This window comes from Salmo salar, chromosome ssa01, assembly GCF_905237065.1.
Source record: "Salmo salar chromosome ssa01, Ssal_v3.1, whole genome shotgun sequence".
Classification (NCBI taxonomy): domain Eukaryota; kingdom Metazoa; phylum Chordata; class Actinopteri; order Salmoniformes; family Salmonidae; genus Salmo; species Salmo salar.
The window spans coordinates 104,912,319-104,931,022 of NC_059442.1; the positions used below are offsets into that span (position 1 = coordinate 104,912,319).

The 18,704-nt window shown below is 41.1% G+C and overlaps 1 non-coding gene across 1 annotated transcript; it reads left to right on the forward strand.

Annotated features, from left to right (window-relative positions):
• The first annotated feature begins 4,038 nt into the window (after positions 1-4,038).
• Positions 4,039-4,113, forward strand: trnaa-ugc (transfer RNA alanine (anticodon UGC)). The gene has a single exon. It is a non-coding gene; the product is annotated as a tRNA-Ala (tRNA).
• Positions 4,114-18,704: the final 14,591 nt, after the last annotated feature.

Here is an 18,704-nt window from a genome sequence, read left to right on the forward strand (position 1 = left end):
TCACGTCTTCATCTGTTTCTCCAAGCATGCGTCCCAAATGGCACCCTATTCTCTATATAGTGCACTACTTTTGACCAGAGCCCTATGGACACTGGTCAAAAGTAGTGCACTATATAGGAATTAGGATGTCATTTGTGAGGCAGCCTGGTGCTGCTGGTGCTGCTGTTGCTCAGGTGTGCGTGCAGGGATACAGGGATATCTCCTGATTGTGGCCTGTCAGATGTGTCTCAGCTGATTGTTGAGTTAATTGTGTCGGTTTCAATGAACACCTCTGTGACATTTAAACCACAGGGTCCCCGGGCGAGATGTACATGTGACAGAAGAAACAGAGAAGCATCTGTAGACAGTGCATAAGTACATAATAATAGGAATTTTCTTCTTCTCTTCCTCTCCTTTGCTTCTCTCCTCCCTGATTGATCTGTGGAGGATGGTGATTTGTTTTACGGTTGTGATGGAGGACAAAGATGAATCACACTGGTTAGCAGACCTGGATTCAAACACAATTTGAAATCATTCAAACATTTCATGCATTTTCTCAAGCCTGTCTGGAATAACATACTATTCAAAATACCATTTGAACCCAGCTCTGCTGCTTAGCAGCGCTGCAATATGAAGATTGTCTCAGAGAGATCTGTGGTAGCCGGTGCCAAGACATGACTCCCCCACGCGGCTGGCCGGCCAGCTCGGCCAATGACAGCTGTCTGATATGTCTGGTGTGGATTAACTGAAAGATTATTTCAGCGGTAGCAGTTTCTCTGGCCGAGGAGTCGCGTTCCCTTGGATGATTCACTGTGTCCCCGAACCATATGCACTGCTTCTATGAAGCATCCAACAAGCGGAGATGGAAGCTAATCAAAACCAGTTAGATTTAAATTAGAGTACAGTTCAAGGACAAGGTTAAACAAATATGTTTATTCATGTTTAGGATTGAGAAATATTTATATTATTCATAGAATTAATGCAAAGACAAAATATCTGTGTCCTTTCATAGCGTTTATGTTCATGGCCATTATTACTAAATTAATGATATGTACCCATTGTTTTGAAGAATATAACCTGGCTCATGAGCTTAGTTCATCTGTCGTACCCCTTCAGGACCCCCCAAAAAGATTGTTTACCCCACTGTTTGTAATAATGTAAATGTAAACAAAGCCTCAAAACATGGTTAAAAATATAATTTTGATTTCATGGACGGTCAGTCCTTGCATCCATAGCTCTGTCTATGAATTTGAGAGTAGTAAAATTCTTACAGCCCCATCACTGAGCCTTTTACTGAAACAGTGGCGGGAAGTTCGCATTATTGTTTCAACTGTGGATTTCCCCTTTAACGTGCATGGTGCATGGAACAAAAGTACACCTACTTAAAAATGTGAATAAATGATGTGCTAGGAAAAAAATCTTGTTTTAACATTCAAGCTTTCGACATGAACAGTATAGCAAAGAAAACAGTTGATTTCTACCCAAACACTGTTAGTGTAGAAGATGCAGAAGATTAGTGGTTAATTGCTCTGATTAACATATATTAACCAGATTATTACCAGATTATTAGGCCTACCCTAGTCTAAACGCCAGATGGCATGTCCTTCTACAATTGTTCCTGTGTTTATGACTGTGTAGAACAGCCATTCATGTCATGGCATTTCTTCTGTAACATGTAAAACAGACTCAGATATTAGATATTGTTCACAATAATCCATCATTTTCAACTCATGCTATTTCCAACTCTTGTGGAACCCCCCCCACCCCCCAGAAAGACACAGTGTTGTATTATTAATTAAATTATCTAAATAGCCCCTGTTCTTTGGAGAGAAATGAAATAATGCCGTACCGGTATAGCCTAACTATCTGATTCATTTAATATTCTTCCCACCACAGCAAAATCAGACTCAGAACAGAAATGAAATGATAAACCTTTCCACTAATGCAGAGTAAAAAGGTTTATCCACCCAGGTCCCATGCTGTTCTATTCCCTATGTAGTGCACTACTTTTGACCAGGGCCCATAGGGAACCCGCTAGCCAAACGTAGTACACTGTATAGGGAACAGGGTACCATTTGAGCCGTGGCCTATGTTCCATGCAGCTACGGCCTCCAGTGATGACCAGTCAAATTGGATTAAGTCTGTGGTGGCTTGGGGGTTCTCTACAGCTGCTGCTGCTTGATAGGGGGGTTTAGGTGAGCTGCAAAGTGTTAACTTGGCCCCACTTAAAAGACTAGCACAGACACACATTTATATTCTATAGCCAAACACTGGCACTGGCAGGTTACAATGGCAGCCGAGTAGGATAGTAGTCATGTCGCTAATGAAAAATACTGCAGAAAATCTATATATCTGGAGTGGAGGTTGTTTGTTTAAATTGATATTAATCATGTACATTACTCTCTACTGTCTCTGCTACTACTCTACTGTGTTATAAGGATAAAGACTGCTACTACGACTACTACTACTACTACTACTACTACTACTACAACTACTGTGTTATAAGGATAAAGACTACTACTACTACTACTACTGTGTTATAATTATTAAGACTACTACTACTACTACTACTACTGTGTATAAGGATAAAGACTACCACAACTACTACTGTGTTATAAGGATAAAGACTACTACTACTACTACTACTACTACTACTACAACTACTATGTTATAAGGGTAATGACTACTACTACTACTACTGTGTTATAATGATAATGACTACTACTACTACTACTACTGTGTTATAAGGATAAAGACTACTACTACTACTACTACTACTACTACTGTGTAATAAGGATAAAGACTACTACTACTACTACTACTACTACTACTGTGTTATAAGGATAAAGACTACTACTACTACTACTGTGTTATAAGGATAAAGACTACTACTACTACTACTACTACTACAACTACTACTGTGTAATAAGGATAAAGACTACTACTACAACTCTACTGTGTAATAAGGATAAAGACTACTACTACTACTACTACTACTGTGTAATAAGGATAAAGACTACTACTACTACTACTACTACTGTGTAATAAGGATAAATACTACTACTACAACTCTACTGTGTAATAAGGATAAAGACTACTACTACTACAACTGTGTAATAAGGATAAAGACTACTACTACTACTACTACTACTACTACTACTACTACTACTGTGTTATAGGGATAAAGACTACTACTACTACTACTACTACAACTACTACTGTGTAATAAAGACAACTACAACTCTACTGTGTTATAATGAATAAGAATACTACTACTACTACTACTACTACTACTACTACTGCTGTGTAATAACAATAAAGACTACTACTACTACTACAACTACTAATGTGCAGTAAGGATAAAGACTACTACTACTACTCTACTGTGTAATAAGGATAAAGACTACTACTACTACTACTCTACTGTCTAATAAGGCTAAAGACTACTACTACTACTACAACTCTACTGTGTAATAAGGATAAAGACTACTACTACTACTACTACTGTGTTATAAGGATAAAGACTACTACTACTACTACTACTACTACTACTACTAGTGTTATAAGGATAAAGACTACCACTACTACTGTGTTATAATGATTAAGACTACTACTACTACTACTACTACTACTACTGTGTATAAGGATAAAGACTACCACAACTACTACTGTGTTATAAGGATAAAGACTACCACAACTACTACTGTGTTATAAGGATAAAGACTACTACTACTACTACTACTACTACTACTACAACTACTATGTTATAAGGATAAAGACTACTACTACTACTGTGTTATAAGGATAAAGACTACTACTACTACTACTACTACTACTGTGTAATAAGGATAAAGACTACTATTACTACAACTCTACTGTGTAATAAGGATAAAGACTACTACTTTTACTCGATTGTGTTATAAGGATAAAGAATGCAACTACTACACTGTGTTATAAGGATAAAGACTACTACTACTACACTGTGTTATAAGGATAAAGACTACTACTACTACTACTACTACTACTACAACTACTACTACTACTACTCTCCTGTGTTATGGTCCCGTGTTGCTCAGTTGGTAGAGCATGGTGTTTGCAACGCCAGGGTTGTGGGTTCGATTCCCACGGGGACCAGTACGAAGAAGAAAAAAAATGAGAAAAAAAATGGATGAAATGTATGCATTCACTACTGTAAGTCGCTCTGGATAAGAGCGTCTGCTAAATGACTAAAATGTAAATGTAAAATGTAATAAGGATAAAGACTACTACTACTACTACTACTGTGTTATAAGGATAAAGACAACTACTACTACTACTGTGTAATAAGGATAAAGATAACTACTACTACTGTGTTATAAGGATAAAGACAACTACTACTACTACTGTGTAATAAGGATAAAGATAACTGCTACTACTGTGTAATAAGGATAAAGACTACTACTACTGTGTTATAAGGATAAAGACTACTACTACTACTACTACTCTACTGTGTTATAAAGATAAAGACTACTACTACTACTACTCTACTGTGTAATAAAGATAAAGACTACTACTACTACTACTGTGTTATAAGGATAAAGACTACTACTACTACTACTACTACTACTTTGTTATAAAGTAGTAGTAGTAGTAGTGCCCGCATGTCCTGCATCACTACTCTGGACGGTTCTGACTTAGAATATGTGGACAACTACAAATACCTAGGTGTCTGGTTAGACTGTAAACTCTCCTTCCAGACTCACATCAAACATCTCCAATCCAAAGTTAAATCAAGAATTGGCTTCCTATTTCGCAACAAAGCATCCTTCACTCATGCTGCCAAACATACCCTCGTAAAACTGACCAACCTACCGATCCTCGACTTTGGCGATGTCATTTACAAAATAGCCTCCAATACCCTACTCAACAAACTGGATGCAGTATATCACAGTGCCATCCGTTTTGTCACCAAAGCCCCATATACTACCCACCACTGCGACCTGTACGCTCTCGTTGGCTGGCCTTCGCTTCATAATCATCGCCAAACCCACTGGCCCATCTATAATTTAGCCCAAACAACTACCTCTTCCCCTACTGTATTTATTTATTTTATTTTGCTCCTTTGCACCCCATTAACTCTATTTCTACTTTGCACTTTCTTCTACTACAAATCTACCATTCCAGTGTTTTACTTGCTATATTGTATTTACTTTGCCACCATGGACTTTTTTTTGCCTTTACCTCCCTTAACTCACCTCATTTGCTCACATTGTACATAGACTTATTTTTCTGCTGTATTATTGACTGTATATTTGTTTTACTCCATGTGTAACTCTGTGTTGTTGTATGTTGTCGAACTGCTTTGCTTTATCTTGGCCAGGTCGCAATTGTAAATGAGAACTTGTTCTCAACTTGCCTACCTGGTTAAATAAAGGTGAAATAAAATAAAATAAATAAATAAGGACAAAGACTACTACTACTACTACTACTACTACTACTGTGTTATAATGATAAAGATTACTACTACTACTAATGTGTTATAAGGATAAAGACTACTACTACTACTACTGTGTTATAAGCATAAAGTCTACTACTACTACTACTACTACTACTACTACTACTACTACTACTACTATGTGTTATAAGGATAAAGACTACTACTACTACTACTACTACTACTACTGTGTTATAAGGATAAAGACTACTACTACTACTGTGTTTTAAGGATAAACACTAATACTACTACTACTCTACTGTGTAATAAAGATAAAGACCACTACTACTCTACTGTGTAATAAGGATAAAGACTACTACTACTACTACTACTGTGTTATAAGGATAAAGACTACTACTACTACTACTACTACTCTCCTGTGTTATAGCGATAAAGACTACTACTACTAAGGATAAAGACTACTACTACTACTACTACTGTGTTATAAGGATAAAGACTACTTCTACTCTACTGTGTTATAAGGATAAAGACTACTACTACTACTACTGTGTTATAAGCATAAAGTCTACTACTACTACTACTACTACTACTACTACTACTACTACTACTATGTGTTATAAGGATAAAGACTACTACTACTACTACTACTACTACTACTACTGTGTTATAAGGATAAAGACTACTACTACTACTGTGTTTTAAGGATAAACACTAATACTACTACTACTCTACTGTGTAATAAAGATAAAGACCACTACTACTCTACTGTGTAATAAGGATAAAGACTACTACTACTACTACTACTGTGTTATAAGGATAAAGACTACTACTACTACTACTACTACTCTCCTGTGTTATAGCGATAAAGACTACTACTACTAAGGATAAAGACTACTACTACTACTACTACTGTGTTATAAGGATAAAGACTACTTCTACTCTACTGTGTAATAAGGATAAATACTTCTACTACTACTCTCCTGTGTAATAAGGATAAATACTGCTACTACTACAACACTGTGTTATAAGGATAAAGACTACTACTACTACACTGTGTTATAAGGATAAAGATTACTGCTTCTCTACTGTTATAAGGATAAAGACAACTCAATAATACATCATTTTTTCATGTTCTAAATGAAAATGGAAAATGTGTATTTTTTTGTGCGATTTTTTGTTTTTCACAATAAAAAACATACACACAAACAAAAACATAGAGACTTTCACAAACATTCATAACATCCCTCCTGCCCAGACCCACCAGCTCACACTCCCATCCCCCCGTGCCCGCATCACTCTCTGCCACATGGCCTCAAACTGCACCATTTTGTTTCTCTCCGTCGCCCACACACTTTCAACATTTAGATAATAAAGCATTTGACCTTTCCTTTGTGTTAAAGATGGAGGACTGGTTCATTCCCAGTTTTTAATTATACGTGTTTTCAAGATGATTGACGAGAACAGTATGGTAGAAACCATCGGGTATCTCACCGCACCCTTATATGCCATGTCTTGAAATATGCAGACAGACAGATTAAAAGTTAATTTACACTTTAATACTTCTGACGGCAACTTTTTAACTCCAGCCATAACTTTTGGACTTTCTAGCATTCCCAGAAGGCATGAATTATTGAGAAAAATTGAATTTACGTGTAGTGTAGATTGCTTCTTCAATAGATACAGTACAGTGAGGGAAAAACGTATTTGATCACCTGCTGATTTTGTACATTTGCCCACGTACAAAGAAATGATCAGTCTATAATTTTAATGGTAGGTTTATTTGAACAGTGAGAGACAGAATAACAACAAAAAAATCCAGAAAAACGCATGTCAAAAATGTTATAAATTGATTTGCATTTTAATGGGGGAAATAAGTATTTGACCCCCTCTCAATCAGAAAGATTTCTGGCTCCCAGGTGTCTTTTAAACAGGTAACGAGCTGCGATTAGGAGCACACTCTTAAGGAATGCTCCTAATCTCAGCTTGTTACCTGTATAAAAGACACCTGTCCACAGAAGCAATCAATCAATCAGATTCCAAACTCTCCACCATGGCCAAGACCAAAGAGCTCTCCATGTCAGGGACAACACTGTAGACCTACACAAGGCTGGAATGGGCTACAAGACCATCGCCAAGCAGCTTGGTGAGTAGGTGACAACAGTTGGTGCGATTATTTGCAAATGGAAGAAACACAAAAGAACTGTCAATCTCCCTCGGCCTGGGGCTCCATGCATGATCTCACCTCGTGGAGTTGCAATGATCATGAGAAAGGTGAGGAATCAGGCCAGAACTACATGGGAGGATCTTGTCAATGATCTCAAGGCAGCTGGGACCATAGTCACCAAGAAAACAATTGGTAACACACTACGCCGTGAAGGACTGAAATCCTGCAGTTCAAGTTTGCCAATGAACATCTGAATGATTCAGAGGACAACTGGGTGAAAGTGTTGTGGTCAGATGAGACCAAAATGGAGCTCTTTGGCATCAACTCAACTCGCCGTGTTTGGAGGAGGAGGAATGCTGCCTATGACCCCAAGAACACCATCCCCACCGTCAAACATGGAGGTGGAAACATTATGCTTTGAGGGTGTTTTTCTGCTAAGGGGACAGGACAACTTCACCGCATCAAAGGGACGATGGACGGGGCCATGTACCGTCAAATCTTGGGTGAGAACCTCCTTCCCTCAGCCAGGGCATTAAAAATGGGTGTTGGATGGGTATTCCAGCATGACAATGACCCAAAACACACGGCCAAGGCAACAAAGGAGTGGCTCAAGAAGAAGCACATTAAGGTCCTGGAGTGGCCTAGCCAGTCTCCAGACCTTAATCCCATAGAAAATCTGTGGAGGGAGCTGAAGGTTGGAGTTGCCAAACGTCAGCCTCGAAACCTTAATGACTTGGAGAAGATCTGCAAAGAGGAGTGTGACAAAATCCCTCCTGAGATGTGTACAAACCTGGTGGCCAACTACAAGAAACGTCTGACCTCTGTGATTGCCAAAAAGGGTTTTGCCACCAAGTACTAAGTCATGTTTTGCAGAGGGGTCAAATACTTATTTCCCTCATTAAAATGCAAATCAATTTATAACATTTTTGACATGCGTTTTTCTGGATTTTTGTTGTTGTTATTCTGTCTCTCACTGTTCAAATAAACCGTCCATTAATATTATAGACTGATCATTTCTTTGTCAGTGGGCAAACGTACAAAATCAGCAGGGGATCAAATACTTTTTTCCTCACTGTATATATTGTGAATATTACTCTGTCGTACTTTCATAAGGCATCGACCTAAAGGCTGGAGCTGCCGCTTTCAAGGAGCGTTAGACTAATCCGGACGCTTATAAGAAATCCCGCTACGCCCTCAGACGAACCATCAAACAAGCAAAGCATCAATACAGGACTAAGATTGAATCCTACTACACCGGCTCTGATGCTCGTCCGATGTGGCAGGGCTTGAAAACTATTATGGACTACAAAGGGAAACCCAGATGCGAGCTGCCCAGTGACGTGAGCCTACCAGACGAGCTAAATGCTTTTAATGCTCGCTTCGAGGCAAGCAACACTGAAGAATGCATGAGTGCACCAGCTGTTCTGGATGACTGTGTGATAAAGCTCTCGGTAGCCGATGTGAACAAAACCTTTAAACAGGTCAACATTCACAAAGCCGCTGGGCCAGACGGATTACCAGGACGTGTACTCAAAGCATGCGCGGACCAACTGTCAAGTGTCTTCACTGACATTTTCAACTTCTCCCTGACCGAGTCTGTAATACCTAAATGTTTCAAATAGACCACCATAGTCCCTGTGCCCAAGGAAGTGAACGTAACCTGCCTAAATGAAGTGAAGGTAACCTGCCTAAATGATTACCGCCCCGTGGTGCTCACGTCGGTAGCCATGAGGTGCTTTGAAAGGCTGGTCATGGCTCACATCAACAGCATCCTCCCGAACACCCTAGACCCACTCCAATTCGCATACCGCCCCAACAGATCAACAGATGACGGAATCTCAATCGCCCTCCACACTGCCCTTTCTCACCTGGACAAAAGGAACACCTATGTGAGAATGATGTTCATTGACTACAGCTCAGCGTTCAACACCATAGTAACCACGAAGCCCATCACTAAGCTAAGGACTCTGGGACTAAACACCTCCCTCTGCAACTGGATCCTGGACTTTCTGACGGGCCACCCCCAGGTGGTAAGAGTAGGTAACAACACGTCTGCCACGCTGATCCTTAACACTGGGGCCCCTCAGGCGTGTGTACTTAGTCACCTCCTGTATTCCCTGTTCACACATGACTGCATGGCCAAACACGACTCCAACACCATCATTAAGTTTGCTGATGACACAACAGTGGTAGGCCTGATCACCGGCAACGATGATACAGCCTATAGGGAGGAGGTCAGAGAACTGGCAGTGTGGTGCCAGGACAACAACCTCTCCCTCAATGTGAGCAAGACTAAGGAGCTGATCGTGGACTACAGAAAATGGCGGAACAAACATGCCCCCATTAACATCGACGGGACTGTAGTGGAGCGGGTCGAGAGTTTCAAGTTCCTTGGTGTCCACATCACCAACAAACTATCATGGTCCAAACATACCAAGACAGTCGTAAGAGGGCAGGACAAAACCTTTTCCCCCTCAGGAGACTGAAAAGATTTGGCATGGGTCCCCAGATCCTCAAAAGGTTCTACAGCTGCACCATCGAGAGCATGCTGACCGGTTGCATCACCGCCTGGTATGGCAACTGCTCGACATCTGACCGTAAGGCGTTACAGAGGGTAGTGCGAACGTCACTGGGACCAAGCGTCCTTCCATCCAGGACCTATTAATATGAGGTATCAGAGGAAAGCCCATAAAATTATCAGAGACTCCAGTCACCCAAGTCATAGACTGTTCTCTCTGCTACCGCACGGCAAGCGGTACCGGAGCGTCAAGTCTCAGACCAAAAGGCTCCTCAACAGCTTCTACCCCCAAGCCATAAGACTGCTGGCTGAACAATTCATAAAATCGCCACTGGACAATTTATATTGACACCCCCCTCCCTTTTGTACACTGCTGCTACTAGCTGTTTGTTTGTTACCTATGCATAGTCACTTCGCCCCCCACCTACATGTACAGATTACCTCAACTAGCCTGTACCCCTGCAAATACAGATTACCTCAACTAGCCTTTACCCCTACATGTACAGATTAGCTCAACTAGCCTGTATCCCTGCAAATACAGATTACCTCAACTAGCATGTACCCCTACATGTACAGATTACCTCAACTAGCCTGTACCCCTCCAAATACAGATTACCTCAACTAGCCTGTACCCCTACCTGTACAGATTACCTCAACTAGCCTGTACCCCTCCAAGTACAGATTACCTCAACTAGCCTGTACCCCCGCACACTGACTCGATACCGGTGCCCCCTGTATATAGCCTCCACACTGACTCGGTACCAGTGCTGTTAGGTATGCGTAAATGGCTGTAAGGGAGTCAGGCGCAGGAGAGCAGATATTGGGTAGCAAACGGAGCCTTTTATTTAGGCGAACCAAAAACACACGGCACAACGAACACGAAATACAATACGGGTTGACATAACCTAGCGCAACCAGTCTAACGTGCGCATACATGAAACAATAAACAATCCCACACAAAGACATGGGGGTAACAGAGGGTTAAATACACAACAAGTGATTGAGGGGATTGAAACCAGGTGTGAGGAAAACAAGACAAAACAAATGGAAAATGAAAAGTGGATCGATGATGGCTAGAAGACCGCCGAGAGCCGCCCGAACAAGGAGAGGACCCGACTTCGGCGGAAGTCGTGACAGGTGCCCCCTGTATATATCCTCCACACTGACTCGGTACCGGTGCCCCCTGTATAGAGCCTCATTATTGCTATTCTTATTGTGTTCCTTTTTGTTATTAGTTTTTATTTTAGTCTACTTGGTAAATATTTTCTTCTTCTTGAACTGCGCTGTTGGTTAAGCGCTTGTAAGTAAGCATTTCACTGTAAATCTGCACTTGTTGTATTCAGCGCATGTGACAAATAAAGGATGAACCAACACATTTTTCTCAAACACACATTTAAGATGATTATTAATCCACAATTATTTGAGAAATAATATATTTGTCCCTGTTGCATTATTCCAGACTTGTTTCAGGAAAAATGTGAAGCAGCACTGAACACACACACACACGTACACACACACACGCACCCACCCACGCACAAACACACACACACCCACACACTGTGAACATTAAGGAAGAACAGAGCTCTTAGTAATTGTTCATAGGTTGAAATCTCTTTGAGACACTAATGATGCCTTTACAGAAAGTTAAACTGGTGAAAAGATTCACTAAACTATGAATAGAAAGGTCTTACACATTTGTGAAACCTGTTTTGAAAAAAAACACGTCATCATACTGCAGTAACTGTTGTGGAGAAGAGAAGAAGGTTGTATTGCCTATAAAGTGCACTACTTTCAACCAGGGCCTACAGGGCTCTGGTTAAAAGTAAAGCCCTTTGTAGGGAATAAGAAGCCATTTGGGAACAGCAAATGTCTCGTTGATGGCAGAGCTATTCTGAAGGAGAGTTTGACCTGCAGACAGGGGCCAAGGGAAGGGTTGTATTTTTAAACAGAGAAATGCCAAGAGAACATCAAAGACAGTGTTCGTTTTACCCATGGCTGGAATGCTGAGGCTTTAGGTCTTTGCCAGCTTCCCCCTAGTGATTGAATGTGTGTGTGTGTGTGTGTGTGTGTGTGTGTGTGTGTGTGTGTGTGTGTGTGTGTGTGTGTGTGTGTGTGTGTGTGTGTGTGTGTGTGTGTGTGTGTGTGTGTGTGTGTGTGAGTGTGTGTGTGTGTGTGTGTAAAAACCTCATGCCAATGTTGTTGTCAATACCCCTTGGTCCATCCTCTGGCCTGTAGTTTTGGGCTCTCCCAAGAGTGAGCTGAAAGAGACAGGAGTTCTTATGTTCCTCAACCAACAGTACTGACACATGGAACTAACATTTGGCAGGTTGTTGCCCACCGTATCGCTGCTGCCTGCAGTTATGGCAAATATCTCCATTTTCTTTGTAGGTTGCGTTGCTAAACCCCATTACAATGTTGATTAATCCTTTGAACTTGTTTTTGTAAAGAGGTCTTCTGAAGAAATGGGAAAGGGTTCAGTAGCACTTTACATTCCAGCCCAGAATAGAGGGTAACAACCACCAAGATCCTATTAAATTATCCAAGTATAAATGTAATTTTATGGGAATAACATGGTAATAAAGTGAAAACTAGTTTTAAAGACTTCCTGTTTTCTCATAATAGCCATATAATTGATTGCTTGGTAATAATAATAATTTATATATATTATTTTGTATTTTTGTCTTCACTGCTTGGTCTGTGCTGTTCTAGGATCAGATCCCCTATGCCCATATAATCTTATTGTCACGTCCTGACCATAGTAAGATGTTATTTTCTATGGTAGAGTAGGTCAGGGCGTGACAGGGGGTGTTTTGTGTTTTTCTATGTTTTGTATATCTATGTTTAAGTTCTAGTTTTCTATTTCTATGTTGTTGTTTTTGGGGATGATCTCCAATTAGAGGCAGCTGGTCCTCGTTGTCTCTAATTGGAGATCATACTTAAGTAGGTTTTTTTTTTCCACCTGTTTTTGTGGGTAGTTGTCTTCTGTTTAGTTTTCTGTACCTGACAGAACTGTGCGCATTCGTTTTCGCTTTGTTATTTTTTCTTTAGTGTTCTGAGTTAAAATAAATATTCATCATGAGCAATCAACACGCTGCGCTTTGGTCCCCTCTCTACGACAGCCGTTACACTTATTCATTATGATCTATAAGGCAAAACTGATCCTAGATCAGCATTCAAACTCTAAGACACTTTATGAATACAGACCCTGATTAAGGTTTTTGGAGACATTTATTGTAGCATCACCTTCCATAGAGATGGAAAGAGGGCACACCTCTCTGTCTATCTATCTCTAGTGGTCATTTCCCATGATGCCACGCTCCATTACTTACACATAGCTAAGTCTAGCTGGGAGAAATACAATTCATCCTCATGGATACATCCACATTATGTATCACTGTCCCTGGCTGCAGCAGCTTTCTCACTGTACTGCACCTATGTACAAGACCTGGGTTCAAATACTATTTGAAATCTTTTAAATCCTTTTGAGCGTTTGCTTTAGCCTGGCTGGAGTGCCAGATGGGGCGGGGTTTGCATGTCTTAGACCATTCTGTAGATTCTATTGTGCCACGGAAGCTCAATCAAACCTAGCTCAAATATTTGAAATGATCTCAAATAGTATTTGAACTCAGGTGTGCTACCTCTCTGTATTACATCATACTGCGTCACACGTTCCTGTCACATATCACTGTCTACTACGTCACTAATAGTACCCTATTCCCTATATAGAGCACTACTTTTGACTAGAGACTTTTGGGCCCTGGTGAAAAGTAGTGCACTGGATAGGGAATATGGTGGTATTTGTGGCGCATCCTAAATTTCAATGTGACGTTTGAGCTTTGGTTTAACCAGGAGGACAATTACACCCAACTGCATAACTCACAGCACCACTATCAGTGAGTCCACTGTGTCACATCACTATAATGGACGCCATGAATTAAACTGCCTGCTGAGTTTTGTTAGAGTCCGTCGGCGAAAGGCAGAGAAACAGTAATTAGTGGGTATTACAATCCTATGTTTACAGTCCCAGATGTATATATATATAGCATGTAGTATAATTGCTGCTTGACAGCCATTACCTAGATGGAGTGTAATTCTGACCCAGCCTATGAGTGAGTAAGGGCAAGCTGTGAGTACAGACTTTCATACAGGGTTTAATAGTAGCTATAACCCATAGTTTATTACGGAATGGGACAATAACGCTCTCACATGAAACAAATTGACAAACTTTATATTTCATAAGGTACTTATAAGATGATTAAATGTATATAAACTGGAATACAGTGGGCTAGACACAATCATTGCAATGAATGTTCAAACATGTACGACCTTTCAGCATGTCAAAATTTTATCCGAACCTTTGTCTTACAACAACATTGTCAGGGGACTTACCAAGTAAAAATAAATCATTGTCAGAATGTCAAGTTAGAATGAAAAATAAATTAAACTTTCACCGTGTGTGAAGACAAGACACTTCAGAAAAGCCCATTCATCTATTCACATTTGTGAGCCAAATTCATTTTGTTGGAGTATGAAGTTGACAGTTTGTCTCCTTATGGGATCTAAACTCAATCATTTAGGGATCTAAACTACAGTATGACAGGGTCAAAGTACACTGCTCAAAAAAATAAAGGGAACACTTAAACAACACAATGTAACTCCAAGTCAATCACACTTCTGTGAAATCAAACTGTCCACTTAGAAAGCAACACTGATTGGCAATAAATTTCACATGCTGTTGTGCAAATGGAATAGACAACAGGTGGAAATAATAGGCAATTAGCCAGACACCCCCAATAAAGGACTGGTTCTGCAGGTGGGGACCACAGACCACTTCTCTTTTCCTATGCTTCCTGGCTGATGTTTTGGTCACTTTTGAATGCTGGCGGTGCTTTCACTCTAGTGGTAGCATGAGACGGAGTCTACAACCCACACAAGTGGCTCAGGTAGTGCAGCTCATCCAGGATGGCACATCAATGCGAGCTGTGGATAGAAGGTTTGCTGTGTCTGTCAGCGTAGTGTCCAGAGCATGGAGGCGCTACCAGGAGACAGGCCAGTACATCAGGAGACGTGGAGGAGGCCGTAGGAGGGCAACAACCCAGCAGCAGGACCGCTACCTCCGCCTTTGTGCAAGGAGGAGCAGGAGAAGCACTGCCAGAGCCCTGCAAAATGAGCTCCAGCAGGCCACAAATGTGCATGTGTCTGCTCAAACGGTCAGAAACAGACTCCATGAGGGTGGTATGAGGGCCCGACGTCCACAGGTGGGGGTTGTGCTTACAGCCCAACACCGTGCAGGACGTTTGGCATTTGCCAGAGAACACCAACATTGGCAAATTCGCCACTGGCGCCCTGTGCTCTTCACAGATGAAAGCAGGTTGACACTGAGCACGTGACAGACGTGACAGAGTCTGGAGACGCCGTGGAAAACGTTCTGCTGCCTGCAACATCCTCCAGCATGACCGGTTTGGAGGTGGGTCAGTCATGGTGTGGGATGGCATTTCTTTGGGGGGCCGCACAGCCCTCCATGGGCTCGCCAGAGGTAGCCTGACTGCCATTAGGTACCGAGATTAGATCCTCAGACCCCTTGTGAGACCATATGCTGGTGCGGTTGGCCCTGGGTTCCTCCTAATGCATTGATGCTATGGACTGGCCCGCCCGTTCCCCAGACCTGAATCCAATTGAGCACATCTGGGACATCATGTCTTGCTCCATCCACCAACGCCACGTTGCACCACAGACTGTCCAGGAGTTGATGGATGCTTTAGTCCAGGTCTGGGAGGAGATCCCTCAGGAGACCATCCGCCACCTCATCAGGAGCATGCCCAGGCGTTGTAGGGAGGTCATACAGGCACGTGGAGGCCACACACACTACTGAGCCTCATTTTGACTTGTTTTAAGGACATTACATCAAAGTTGGATCAGCCTGTAGTGTGGTTTTCCACTTTAATTTTGAGTGTGACTCCAAATCCAGACCTCCATGGGTTGATAAATTGGATTTCCATTGATTATTTTTGTGTGATTTTGTTGTCAGCACATTCAACTATGTAAAGAAAAAAGTATTTAATAAGATTATTTATTTCATTCAGATCTAGGATGTGTTGTTTAAGTGTTCCCTTTATTTTTTTGAGCAGTATATTATGTGACCTGCTGGTCATCTATGAACGTTTGAGCAACTTAATGGCCATGTACTGTTATAATGTCCACCCGGCACAGCCAGAAGAGGACTGGCCACCCCTCAGAGCCTGGTTCCTCTCTACCAGGCACAGCCAGAAGAGGACTGGCCACCCCTCAGAGCCTGGTTCCTCTCTACCAGGCACAGCCAGAAGAGGACTGGCCACCCCTCAGAGCCTGGTTCCTCTCTACCAGGCACAGCCAGAAGAGGACTGGCCACCCCTCAGAGCCTGGTTCCTCTCTAGGTTTCTTCCTAGGTTCATGCCTTTCTAGGGAGTTTTTCCTAGACACCGTGCTTTCTACATCTGCATTGCTTGCTGTTTGGGGTTTTAGGCTGGGTTTCTGCATAAGCACTTTGTGACATGTGCTGATGTAAAAATGACTTTATAAAGACATTTAATTTGATTTGAAAGTACCTGAGAGGATCACATTGAAATAATATCAGAACATTATATAGGGATATAAGAGAGAGAGAGAGAGAGAGAGAGAGAGAGAGAGAGAGAGAGAGAAAGAAAGAATAGGGCAACAGACACTGCTCTAATTGAGCCAACTCTCCCCCTCCATTGAGCCAAGTCTGAAATTGCAATCATTAATTTAAAATGTTTTACGAAACCAACTAGCCAGCCTGACCTCCGTTCCTAACAAATTGCCAGTGTTGAATATAGACATACTAGGCATATCTACAATGTCCTTTGCACTTGAGTCATATAATGCATCATAGTGATCTATAATAAGGATGTTATAAACTAATTAAATTCCACAAACAGGAAACATCATGAACCGGCTGACTAGCTGACAGACAAGTTAGTATTAAAGCCATTTTCAGCAACTGACACATAACTTGTTTGCCTCTTTCAAAATGGTCTCAGGCGGACTGAAATGAAAAATCCACATGAAAAGCATGTGTTCTGTGTTTTTTCTCTTTTGAGGGAAAATGAAGATAACGGTGCCATTACGATTGCTCTGTGGGAGCCAGAAATGTACGACTGTGCCCCAAACCACATCCTATTCACTATGTAGTGCACTACTTTTGGTCAGGACCCATAGGAAATCCCATAGGGCTCTGGTCAGAAGTAGTGCACTACATAGGGAATAGGGTGCCATTTGGTGCACATTGTATGATTTGGAGGGGATCTGCTGTTTGCTTCGATGAAAATGAGCCTTGATGAGATACACAGAAAGCTGTTCAAAGAAGACCAGGTAATTGCTATGCATCAGTCTCTATGAACCCTGAGTCTACATCCCAAATGACACCCTATTCCCTATGAAGTGCATTACTTTGGACTAGGGCCCATAGGTCTCTGGTCAAAAGTAGTGCACTTTGTGGAAATAGGGTTCCATTTGTGAGCCATCCTGTGTCTATCTCAGAATGGGAATTAATATGGAAAACAGTTGGAGAAAGTCTATCGCCAAACATGAAAACACACATCTTTGTTTGCTATATCTGAGAGTGCCTGTTGACGTGATTTAGGTAGAAAGTCATGACACAATGCATGTTTTTTTTTAGGGTATGAAATATTGGAGCAGAAGGAGTATATTTTTAAGAGCTGAGGGGAAATATAACACACCCTGAAAACAATGATAACTGTGACAGCTGTGTATCTGTGTGAGAAGTGAAATACAATGATAACTGTGTATCTGTGTGAGAAGTGAAAAACAATGATAACTGTGACAGCTGTGTATCTGTGTGAGAAGTGAAATACAATGATAACTGTGTATCTGTGTGAGAAGTGAAAAACAATGATAACTGTGACAGCTGTGTATCTGTGTGAGAAGCGAAATACAATGATAACTGTGTATCTGTGTATCTGTGTGAGAAGTGAAATACAATGATAACTGTGACAGCTGTGTATCTGTGTGAGAAGTGAAATACAATGATAACTGTGACAGCTGTGTAGTTGTGTGAGAAGTGGCAAACAATGTGAAACATAGGCATACTGTACAGCATAACAGCTACTGTTCAAAACACTGAGTGGGCGGAAAGTACTCTGTCAGGTAGACAGAACTATAATAAGACAGAGACAATCTCACCAGCAGTGGTGTAAAGTACTGAAGTAAAAATCCTTTAAAGTACTACTTAAGTAATTTCTGGGGGTATCTGTACTTTACTATTTATATTTTTGGCTACTTTTACTTTTACTTCACTACATTCCTAAAGAAATTAATGTACTTTCTACTCCATACATTTTCCCTGACACCCTAAAGTACTCGTTACATTTTGACAGGAAAATTGTCCAATTCCAACATCCCTGGTCATCCCTACTGCCTCTGATCTGGCGGACTCACTAAACACAAATGCTTCGTTTGTAAATTATGTTGGAGTGTGCCCCTGGCTATCCATAAATATAATAAAACAAGAAAATGGTGCCGTTTGCTTTGCTTAATATAAGGAAGTTGAAATGATTTCTACTTCTACTTCTACTTTTGATACTTAAGTATAT